The 13,086-nt window shown below is 30.8% G+C and overlaps 1 protein-coding gene and 1 pseudogene across 3 annotated transcripts in view; one reads left to right on the top strand and one right to left on the bottom strand.

Moving 5' to 3' along the window:
- Positions 1–13,086, bottom strand: part of LOC132948759 (ras GTPase-activating protein raskol-like) — a 142,656-nt gene that overhangs the window by 82,596 nt on the left and 46,974 nt on the right. The gene's annotated exons all lie outside the window — the stretch shown is intronic.
- Positions 6,074–12,073, top strand: LOC132948761 (uncharacterized; annotated as a pseudogene).

Consider the following 13,086-nt stretch of genomic DNA (forward strand, 5'->3'; position numbering starts at 1 on the left):
ATTGTTTCTTCTTATTGAAATGCAGGGACGAAGATATTCGTCTTCGAGCTATTGAAAATTCGACTTATAGACGTTCGAGTTATCGAGGTTTCACTGTACTAGTATTTATAATCAATGATATTATATACATCGATAAAACAGTTTAACAACACTACATGACATGGGCGTGCGTAGGTGGTAGCCAGAGGGTGCATGGTATGTTTGGGCACCTCTTGACATTTTGTAATTGAGGCCTTAAAAGTCAAACCCATCAATCAGGGGTCTTATGTCATATGTTATTACTAAATAAAATGTAATTTTTTCCAAAGTATTAAGTAAGTGACACAGCCCTAGCAATCAGCATCTTATCTTCAAATGTTTTTTTAATAAAAAAAATAACTATTCGTTCAATACTCGATAGACAATAAAATATTGTACCTACTGGTATTTCGAAAAAAATATTCTACTTCAGAGTGTACAGAAATTAAAAAATTGAATCCTATCTAAGTCTGCCTATACGAGCTTCAATGTCCCAAACCTATTACCTATATTAACCAGTGGTAACATTATATTGATACATTGTTATTTTTGGCAGACGACGTCTACAGGGTGGATGTGGCGTACGGGAAACTGATGCATGGCGTGACACTGGTCTGCAGCGTCTGCGAGGAACGCGTCCTGATAAATACGTCGTGTTACATGTTCAACACGATATGCGGTCTGTTTGACACGATTTCGGCGTATAGGACTCGGGGGGCACCGCTTTTCTTGGCCATCGTGCACCTGTCGTGGGTGATGAACTGCGCCGGTAGAATTGCCCTGGTGTGTTTCGCCGCGTCTTCGGTCGTCGACCAGGTATACTTTGGTATACACATGGTCCGCTTATATTGTATGCTGTCTATTTGTCTAAATATACTATATAGTATATAGATAGTATATGGACACTATATGTAGATTGTGTATAGGTACAATTAAATATCTATTATTATATAATATAATATGTACCGTGGCTGAGTGTCTTTTCACAGCGTAGGTCCTTCCATCATACCTACAGTGCTATCAACTAAATCCAAAGTGACTGTTTTATTATTTTAAAATTAAGTTTATTGGAATGCCAAACAAGATAGGGTCCATTACGGATAATAATATTTTGATACGTCGCGACGTTGGTGTTACCTAAGAATGTAAGAAATATTTATCTACACATGTTATAATTGTTAGTACTTGGTAGGTAGTAGCCACAATGTAATATGTATATATTATTATATTAAACTGGTATATACTTTAGAAACTATTTTTCAACTTCTTTAAAGTTCTACCCAAACAAGGTATAATTGGCTTAAGTTCCCCGCAGCTAAATAAATAAAGTTGATATTTTGAATAATTCTACCATCACGAAAAGTTTGCCCGACCGCCTATGTTGAAAGTTACTGGCCCTGGCTCTAAATACATACAATTATATTTTATCATTTGGGGTTGAGTATTGCGTTTGTCACGTATATCATTTAGTGTGTGTGTTTTAGCCTACAGCACAAACCAATACCTACGTATAAAATTAAAATAAGTAATAATAACCCGTATAAAGAGATTTTATAATAATGTGTATCTATGTGCTATACTTCACTGCAGGACGACCGTCTACACGACTTGGCTCAGATCGCGAGGGAAACGTTAGACATGAGCGGTGACTGTTGGGAGGTACGTAATACGATTATATATAATATATAAATTATAAAATATACATATTTTAAATTTATCGAATGCATACCAATCTCTGTAAATGCTCGCGTGGCGAATATTCTTCAACCAAATTGTTCATTATTTTTTTTGTTATCGAATAACTATTGTTTTATCCCCTAAAAACCGTACAAGGTACAACACATAATCTGTCAGCTTAATCAACTTATAGGCCCTTTTCTCAGCCAGGATAGTGTACAAAAATAACTTATTATCTAATATAATAGGCGTGTTTCAGATGAAACGATTGTCCCGGCGTCTGAGACATAGCAAAGTGAAATTTGACGTTTGTGGTATGGTGATGGTGGACAAGACGCTTTTATCGTCGGTAAGGCAAATTATGGACAAAACAATACATTTAAATCAAAATTCAAAATGATACAATTTTGCGGTTGGCCAAATACAATAAAAGGGCCATTTCACAATTAGCTTGTTTTCAAAATAATATGGTCTGTTTCCAGGCAGTGATCAGTGTAATTTCGTATTTGGTGATCGTGTTGCAGTACAATTACAGTTAAACAAAAACCCAGCGAATCGATTTAGTTTAAATAATAGCATATATCCACAACACGAATACGTATTATATTATACATTCATTGTCATTCAATACACAATATGTCTCCTAATTACGTTGCTTTTATATACAAGTCAAGTTCATCATTATCGTAATATTGTTTGAACATATACTACAGTGATATACTTGACACCCCTGCCGTGACTTGCACAGGTGCATGTTGAACCATAAGCACTAGTAGACTACGGACAAACGGCGGTTAGATATTAATATAATATGTTACATTATGTTATTCTAATATACGACAATAATTTATTGTAATTTTATTAACTTTTCGTTTGTATACCATGGGTGATAGGTACCCACTACCCACAAAATAGTTATACAATTCAATAGTATATTATAGTATAGTTTGTAATATTCAAAACTGTATACAACACAAATAAAAGATTTCTTTTAAGAATCGTGTTATTTTTTTTTCTTGCGATTGTCAACTAAAAAATTATTTGAGATTAAGCTTTCAAAAAAAGGCTGTCATTATACCACTTAGGTATATTGTATATAGCATATATTATATAATAATGTATGAATAGAACCTTAATTTTTCACCATGGTACAGTACTCCAGTGTACCACCACCAGGTGTGTATAAAACCGGTATTTGTCTTTTTTAAATAATAAATATACAATTGCTATATAATATATATTATTATATTATATTATATTATACTATATTACTACTAGCTGATCCTGAACGGCGTTGCCCGTGACAAATAAAATAATGCCAGTGGATTAACCCTGTTACTCCGTAACATAATATAAACTACACACATTTTTAACAGTCATTTGGGCGGCTTTGACTAAATATAAAAAAACTCTAAAATTATATAAAATAATAATATTTTACAACCATTTTATATTCTGTAATCAATAGCAAATAATAAATATTCGTTTTTCGTAAACAAACAAGTACCTGTGTGGACCACGCTTAAAAAATTGGCTTCAAGGTGATGTGCACCTTGAGTGTACGATGTCTTATGTACCAAATTTCAGAACTATGAGTGCGGTAGACTTAAATTGTGGGTTGCTTTTACACACACAAATATTTCCATCCGTTAATTATAGATTATTATTTCGTTCAATATTAAGTACCTATTTACAGTAAAATTAAAAATATATTAAACACCATATTATACTTCACATTTTCAAAACAATTCAGAAAGTAAAGGAGTTCCAGAGTTTACATCGCATTATCTATCGGATACTCGCATGTATAATGTATGGTTTTTTCATCACAGTTTAGGAAAATGGAATTACCTTAGATTTCGTCGATAATCATATAGGTATTTTAGTATTTACGTCAAGTAATGAGCCCTCACGCACTTGTTTTTTCCTCCCTATGGTAGTGTGCCATTGTGGTAATGTGGTATAACGATTCAATAAAAATATACCAGTTCTTTATATTATTATCTTATTAGTCCGTGTTACATTGTACGTATTTTAATACTTACATTTAGACAATACGCACGATGCATATTGATACATGTCACATAATATAATATTATTAATTATTATTATCACATTATTAATATTAATATATTCTGTGATATTATACATAATATACAATCTGAGAATCGTACCACAGAAATACAGAATAGATTAATCGTACAGTGAATAAATACAGATAATGAATACTACAGTCACGGTCACGCGAAGGACTGAGTTAAGGTAAGATACGTGATATACATTATACAGCACAAATGCTGTGGTTAGCACCATGCCGAAGTAAATATATAATATCAAATTTTTGTTATAACGACCTACGACCTACGTTAAATTAGTAAGTTATCAACATAGACGACCGTATATACCGGGGGTGGCAAACCTTTTGGAACACTACGTGCCAAAAATTACCTTTTTTTTTTCGAGCGTGCCATGAAAAAAATTTTGTTATGTTCAATCTTGTAAAAAAAAATTATCCTAATTTGATTGTATAATTAATGTATTAGTATAAAAAATGTTGGTTTACCTACATACAATTATAATAATATTACTTTGTTAATTATTTATTTTAATGTGATTTTTGATGTTGAATACTTGATGCAAATTCGTTGTCATTTGGTTTATAATTAGTAACTTTTAATAAAGTACATGCGGCACTGCATTCATCAGTTATTTTTTTGTTATTAGGGTTAAGGCTTCAACTGCTAGGTCATTAGCCTGTGGTACTGTAGGGGAGGGTACTGTAGATTTGTTTACACGTGTGTGTTTGTTTTGGCAGAATTTTTGATTTGGGCACCCGTAGGTATCTGCCGTGCCTGGGTGGGGGATGGCGGCACTTGTTCTCCGGACACCGTGACTTGCCCGAAGAAAAATGCCGCCCGTGACCGAGGTATTCTTCAGTTAGTCGGTTTCTTAAATCAGATTTTATAAAATTCATTTCTGAAAATAGTGACTCTCATGAATAAGTTGAAGAAAAAATAGATAAAACAGCTGATGCTACTATTTTTAAAGTGGAATTATCTTTTTGAATTTCATTCCACACTTTCAAAATCTTGTTCCCTATGTTTACGATCAATGTTTACTGAGGTAGGTTTATTACTCTCAATAAACGTAGATAACATACTGAACGCAATATTATATAATAAAGCCGATAAAAGCCGTATATTCAAAATATTTTTACCTATTATAATATTATATAATATATATTATAGTAAAAATATTTTAATTTTTCGCGTGCCATGGATTTGCCATCCCTGGTATATACATTGAGCCTATTTGGATTGAGTTATTTGATCTTTGATACGTATCCATGCATTACTGTTTAGAAAAGTAAGTGTATAGAAAAATAATACATTTTATGAACTAGCTAGGTATATATATACTATATTATTATAATGTTTTATAATTAATTATAAAGTCACCTATTATAATGAGCGCGTAATTACGGTTTTAATCTCAGGTCACACGTACAGCACGTATATCCACTACGTATACTGCATATATTATCATAACTCATTACAAATAAATTGAACTAAATTAATTTTTTAGACAATTGATTCCATAAAAAATATCATAATATTATTTATAGTGTGTATTCACATTTTCAACATAACATATTAGTATTATAGCTGCACGTATAAAATACATGGTGTCCGAGTATCTCTATTATGCTCCTGTATATTAAGCTCCTCTTAAACGTGACTTAAACATTTCAATTTGACCATAATATATTAATATGATATCGATATAAATTTAATGTAGATTTGATATTACTATTATTGTTATTCGACAAATAATTGAATTACAATTATTGCTTAAAAGCTATTTTAATTGGCCTAACTAGGTAATAAAAGAACCTGAAAATGTTTAGGTCATGTTTCCTTTTGACCTATTAAAGTCCAACGATAAGGTACAATACTGTGCACAAAATAATAAAAAAATAATAAGTTAACACATAGGTATTTGATAGCATTTACTAGTAAGCCATGATTCATGATTATCAGAAAGCCGTATACACATCATAATATTATAGGTACCATTTTATCAAGGTCAAAAATATGTTTTTACTAACAATACTATTGTACAGTTATCAGTTGTATACACAAACATTAAAAAGTCAAAAGTTTATTGATCCAAAAAATTCATTTTTCGTATTAATAAGTAATAACTATTGTTAGGTCTTTATTGACTAATATTAGTGAAAACAAAAACAGTAGTGACTGTATACCCATATTATACATATACCCAACTCACAATCGTAGTTGCTGACTGCTGTATGTATAGGTACTTTACAAAATAATATTACTAAAAATAATAATTCATTTGATTTTGTACGGCAAACATGAAAGTCAATTCATACATTGTGTTCAAGAGTTTTTGTGTTCCCTATTACTATTCAATATTGTTCGGATGGATGCCCATCCGTATACCAAAGAATGACAGCGAAATGGTATTTCATAATATTTACATCTATTTTATATAATTTTATTACAATGAATTATTAAAATATACAGAAATAATATTTTCGATTGGAGTTGGTCATTACTCATTAGTCATTACTTTAATTATTATATACATATACTACAAAAACTAACAAGATTTATGTAGCTATGTAATTTTATTTAGAAAAACAAGAGCTTGTGGTGTATACCTGGATTAATTTTTTCGTTTAGTTACATCATACTATTGATAGTTTCCGGAAGCACTACACAGGAATTAAGGAATGCAATCAAGTACCAAGGAAATAGAACTTTGAGTAATGTAAATAAATTAAATAGAATAATATAGTAAAATAATTAGACATTAGCAACATTATTTATTAATTTATTATTGACTTCAAAGGGTAGTAAAGCTGAGTAGCTTTACTATTCCCTTCGTGGTAGCGATGTCATATATAAAAATCATTTAATTTTTGACTTCAAGAACTTTCACATCAATTTCTCCGAAAACTTAAGTTTTTGTATAACTTATAAGATATAATTAATTATTAAATATATTTTAAATTTTAGATAACAATTCACGATCGTATACAGATTGTAGTGGGACCCATGTTCATAATATCTCTGTGGTTGAACCAAACGATTATGATTATAATACACATATTGATGCCGTTCCATTTAAAAGGACTAAGAACCGTTTTCGAGCTCTTCAATGCATTTTTCAAGTGCCATGGCTCGATTATAGGTTTGTTAGGTTAGGTTATGTATGTTAAAACCAATATGTTGATTAAGTTTAAAAACCAAAATATACTGTAGTGTAATGAGTACATGTAATACATCGTCAATTAAAACCATGATGGTATATGACTGATTTTTAGGAGACGGGAACACCATCAACATGATTGCACGCAACACTAACATTGAATCCATCATGATGATCATAATGAACACAGTTTTGTCGATCGTATCAGTTACGACAAGTTTCAATAGGATAAGACTTTCGTTTGCTTGGAAGCTGTTCATCTTGATCGTGGGTACCTAAGATTACTGGCCAGTATTTCCTAACCTGATGTGGATCGTGACTCAACTTAGGGATGCTAATTTTTTTGTTGATAGGTCACAATGAACATCTAAATATATAAAAATAAATGTTTATGTGGCCAATTATGCATTCCTAAACGGCTGGACCGATATTGATTAAATTTGGTACAGAGATAGAGTAGACCTCTGAGAACAAGATAGGCTTCATAAAAAAGGGTAAATTAGAGGTCCGACCAATGGAGGTCTTTTTTTCCGGGCAACGCAGAGTAATTTAACTAGTATTATAATATTAAAAAATAAAATGATGTAACTAGAACTAGAATCTGTTGGCTATTATAGTATAAAAAGTAACAATATATAAGTTATAATCATAGTTATATTATAGATAGTAGGTATAGTATATATAAGTCTATAGACATTTTTTTTCAGTCACCTGGCAGAAGAATGGTCTAATAATGATCATCATATTATAAAAAAGGTTTTGAAACACTGGTACAGACAATAGGCTATATAACTATATGCACACTAAAATTAAAACTATAATTTTTTCCACCGACATTTTTTACTAATTTATTTCTCCAAGAACCTACCTATTTATGCATATAATATTATTTATCAATTAACAATCTTGTATAAAAACACGCATTGACAAATATAACGATGCAGTACAATATACGCATACACTAAAGTTTTCAATTTTAATTTTCTACACTTTTGGCTGTTGATTTTTGATGTTTTTTATTTAGGACAATGTTATTCACAAACTGGCGGCGATTTCGCTGTGTATCCAATTCTGGTGTATGTGTTCAGTGTTAGCAAAATGCTATAAGTGTCTCAACGTATCGCTGGATAGACTTCGAATCCGAAAAAATCATGGTGAGTATAAAATCGTTTTGAATGTGAAAAAACATATTTTAGACTCCTGCAATTTGTGTCAATTTTGGAAAGAATTTCAGTGACTATACGCCCCCCGGGCTTATTCACGATGCCAGACCGGTTGACGCTACCAACCAATATGGTAATACACATCCGGAAGTTAAACCGAGCGCACACTGACCTCTGTACCATCCTCGATCGCACAAATGACGTTTATCAGGTTAGGTATCGCTGCATAAAAACTGAATAACTGTTGCAGTAATAATAATATAATATGATTTATGTTATATAATATTATTTTCAACAGGTGTGTACCGACATTTTCAAAATACGACTTGTTGTGTATTATATTATATAATATTTCGTTCTTATGACATGTTGTATATATCTGCACAAGGTGCTGATCCTTTTGAGCATCATCACTTGCGTACTGAGCATGCTTCCCCATTTATTCGTTTTGGGCATCATCATGGCATATTCAAATTTTAAAATCACACCACAATTATCCATGGTCATATGGCCGCTGCACTACATGATAAGGGTATATATCGTGTGCAAAGCCGCTTCAATTGCGTCCAACGAAGTAAGTACCTACACGTTTTTATTTATATTGTATAATTTTATTTATCAACATCTATACTTAAAACATATACCTATTTTATACGGACTTCGTGAACGGTGTAAGTTTTGTTTCATATTATATTCACTGTTGTATACATCAGGCCAGACGGACAAAAACTATTCTCAATGCTGCATTTCACAAACATTTGACAGACGACGAAAAAAACGGAGTTGAGTATTCACATAATATTATTATTAGTTGCAGTATAATTAAAATAAACTATCTTTCATTTATAAAAGAAATAATAATGTATTTATGTATTTTAAAAGTATCCGGCTTAATTTAATTGTAATATCTACAACGAGATTAACCTAAAAAAATATTATAATATCTTGTTTCTAAGCCATTTTAGTAGACAATCAATATGCAATATGCATATTATGTTTTACATAAAATTACTTTCTTAATGGAAATTATGCGAAACGGATATAAGAAATATTAAATAAAACTAGTTCATCCTACGTTAAAATTGACCATGAATATTACAACTTATCGATTATTAAGAATAGGTACATACATCATACATGCCGTAGTGATTATTATTACATATTATTTTTATAGTATTGAGCCAAATTATGGGTTTAAACTTTAAAGTATAAACATAAATTATTATACAACAAAATTGAATATATAAAAGACATGAAAAGGCTCAGACAAAACATACTTAAACATACCATGCTATAATACAAATAACAAAATGATTATTTTATGAATAGTCCACGAAATCGTTTGATATTGTTACAAATGTACAACGTAGTCACGCAGGTCTTATACGGAAACACATTTTTATAACTTGATTAATATTATAAGCTACTGCTACAGCTTCTCAATTCTATTTATAGTTATATTATTACTATACCAGCAACTTACTATACAATACATAACAACTAATAAGTATAAGGTACCTAACAACTATTGTGAATTCAAAACAAAAAATAAATGAGTACCTAATATTATAATAGTAAATTACATGACGTGTGCCAATACGTGCATATAATAGGTACAATATGTGTTACTAACTATAATAATATTAAGGCTGCAATTTGCTTAGTGTTTTTTTCGTTATTCGTTAATTTTACATTTATATAATAAACAGAATGGTTATTTAAACTTGATTTTAATGTTAAATAGATTGTTTGTTTTACCAGAAATTTTATGGCGTAAATTTGATTTTGGTTTTTTTTCAGTCATTGTCATTATCATGAAATCATTCAAACTTTTCTTTACAGTTTGATACCGATTTTTTTTTTACTTTTTGTACAATATTTCATATGACAACCTATTAGATCTTAGTTACATATTTCGACGTATGGATATCGAACTTTAACGAATAGTCAACTATTTATAAATCACGTTTGATAACATTAAGACTTAAGAGCTTAGATAGGTAAATTAAGTGGAGCGTGGCCGCGGGAGATACTACACTGCAACAATGTACACCACGCTATTATCACAGAATATAATAATGTTATTAAAATGTATACTTTATAGTACAATATCTACACTGAGTCACTACTAAGCTCTGAACTCGTTTTTATAATCAATGCAATTATTATATGCAGGAACGTAAACGTATATACATCGATAAACGTTTTTCTAATTATTAGTATTTACCGTTTTTGAATTATGATTTTGGAAAATGTTGTCGAAAGTAACGATCATTAAAATGTGTAGTATTCTATATTTTCATTAAGCTCAAAAAAGGGTCACGATTTTAATTTAGAATTCATATTTGTAGTATTGCTTTATCCATAAAGTATTAAAATGTAAGTGTAAGCCTCACAGTTCAAATTGTTAAACAATTGAACCATCGTAAAAACCAACATACAAACACTTTACTTTCTTACTTTACGTTCTTACTTTTTACCATTAAGTTTTATTATAGGTCAATTTAAATTTTACTCTAATTTTTAAACTAACGAAGCTCAACATGATCTGCTGAGCGTAAATTTGCCAGTTTACGCACTTATAAGACGGAGACAACAAGTGCCATCACATCCTCTTTATTTTATATTGATTGATTTATTGAACAGTAAGAAATACATTACGGTTATACAATGACGGCATAAGTAAAATATTATTGCTCCTATTTTATTATGTTTTTATATTTTTATCGATAGCAATGAAAATCTAATACGCATTTAAATATTATAATTAATATTATTGTTGGGAATATTATGTTAAGTATTTATTTCAGATAAAAGGTTTCTTGGAAAGGATTGATAACAAGAAAATAAGATTTTCTTTATATGGTTTGAGTTATTTGGACGACGAATATTTCTTATCAGTGAGTTTTTTTTTCATTCTAACAAAAAAACAGTTAAATTTTATTCGCAACTGACAAACTAAACAACATGTCATAACAATATCAATAATTGATAATTAGTAATACTCAGATGAGTAAAGATTTTATTTTTTCTGGGAAGCAATAGGAACTATATAAAAAAAAGTCGATTATAACACAAATAAAAAAGGTTATAATTATCAACCGATCGTTTTTTAAGTATTGAATATTTGCAATTTTCTTTATGCGTGTCATGTAAAATATGTGTGCGTAGTAATTGATCATTAGTGTGTATGACACTGTGACTGTAGTGTAAAAGAAATAGAGGAGCACACATTTCGACAACACATTACACAAATAATATGCAATAAGTCATAGGTGCCTATATTATTCTAAAAATACCAATCTTTTGACTAATGTATTACCTATTTACCCGATAAAATTTCTGAAAAAATATTTGAATTCCTAACAAAGTTTATTTAAAAACGACTTGCTTTCATTTCTTAAATAATTTTTTTAGTTCAACATTTCAAGAGTTAAATTTCAAAAAAGTGGGTAAATTGATTTAAAGAAAACTGTAGTACGAATTCAAATACGTATTCAGGTTTATACGATATAGACTATTTTGTACAGTTTTGAACTGGGTCGTTATAATATTATGTAATTATGTTGTACACTATACGGAAAAAAGAAGTTAAGAAATAATTAAAATAAAACTAATACAAAACTACATCAAACCTAATAATATTGATATACACAATGTGTATTACCTAGTAAAAATGAATGATGTCAGTGTGAAGTGACATTTTTATGAAATACATTTTCATATATTTTTTACAGAGTGTAATGGCAGTGGGAGGATACCTAGTGATCATCATTCAATCGTATATGACAGTTATCGAAGAGCAATATCCAATTTATGATCGTCCGACTGCCGACAAATTTGACGAATGAACCAACAAGCGTTATTCTATATTTTTCATTATTTTACAGTTTATAAATCACTTATGCGTCCCCGCGATAGTTCATAGAAAATATTCCACAACGATACTATATTATGTATTATTGGATATGTCACTAATCATTATTCTCCGAAAAATTAAAATCGGGATTTTATAAATATGACGTTAAGTTGATTGAAAATATTGATTTTTGAAATTATTATTTTTTAGACTTAGTAATGCATACGCGGGAATGAGGTTAGTTTTAAGTTGAAATAACAATAATATGTTTTCGTATCTACATGCATACCATGAATAATAAATAAATTGAAATACCCAAAAACGTCGTTGTATCCAACAAAAACAAATTAGAATAATACAATAATAGTATTCTTTGGTGTACGCCTCATGACTCGCGCATACACAATTCAGTGTACACGAACGCGTACAAAGTTGCATACACAGCAGGCACGCTATGATGCAGTCGTTGTGTACGAGTGGTTTTTTAATTTCAGCGGATCACCGAAACTCAATACAAGCTAAGGTAGGTGCTATTTGACTATTACAATATCGTTACGATTGCGCCGTTGTCAAACGGTATTTAATAAACGTCTTGGATAACGACTTTTTTGAGAAAGACTAAGATTTTGTTAAGGGGTTCGTTATAGGAAATTTTTAATGAAGTCTACGCGAAAATAGCGCGCAATTATTTAACAAGACTGCCGTGCGGAAATTTGGTGCCCTAAGTATCTGCTTTCATTTTAGCAGTGTCATTTACCGCAGTTGAAACGCTACACGTTGAACGGGTCGTTTGCATTGGTGGCGTGCGTGTTGATGTACAGAGACTTGGCCACTTCCGAATCGTCGATTCCGGAAATCGCGTTCCGAATTGTACCGCATTACGTGCAGATATTTATAACGCTATTGGAGTGTACGACACGACATATTGTGATACACTGCCACACTTCCGGTGACTGTAAGGCCCATAATCCAAACACCTCTTCCGGTCGTCATCAAAAACAATATATACTATACGACGTTGCAGGCCGAACGTTGTCTGGTTGGTTTTACTGGGCGGTGACGTCTATGTGTCTGTTCAGCAGCAACTGGTTACGACTGCTGCATCGCGATGGCATTTCCATAAACCCGGAA

This window comes from Metopolophium dirhodum, chromosome 7, assembly GCF_019925205.1.
Source record: "Metopolophium dirhodum isolate CAU chromosome 7, ASM1992520v1, whole genome shotgun sequence".
Classification (NCBI taxonomy): domain Eukaryota; kingdom Metazoa; phylum Arthropoda; class Insecta; order Hemiptera; family Aphididae; genus Metopolophium; species Metopolophium dirhodum.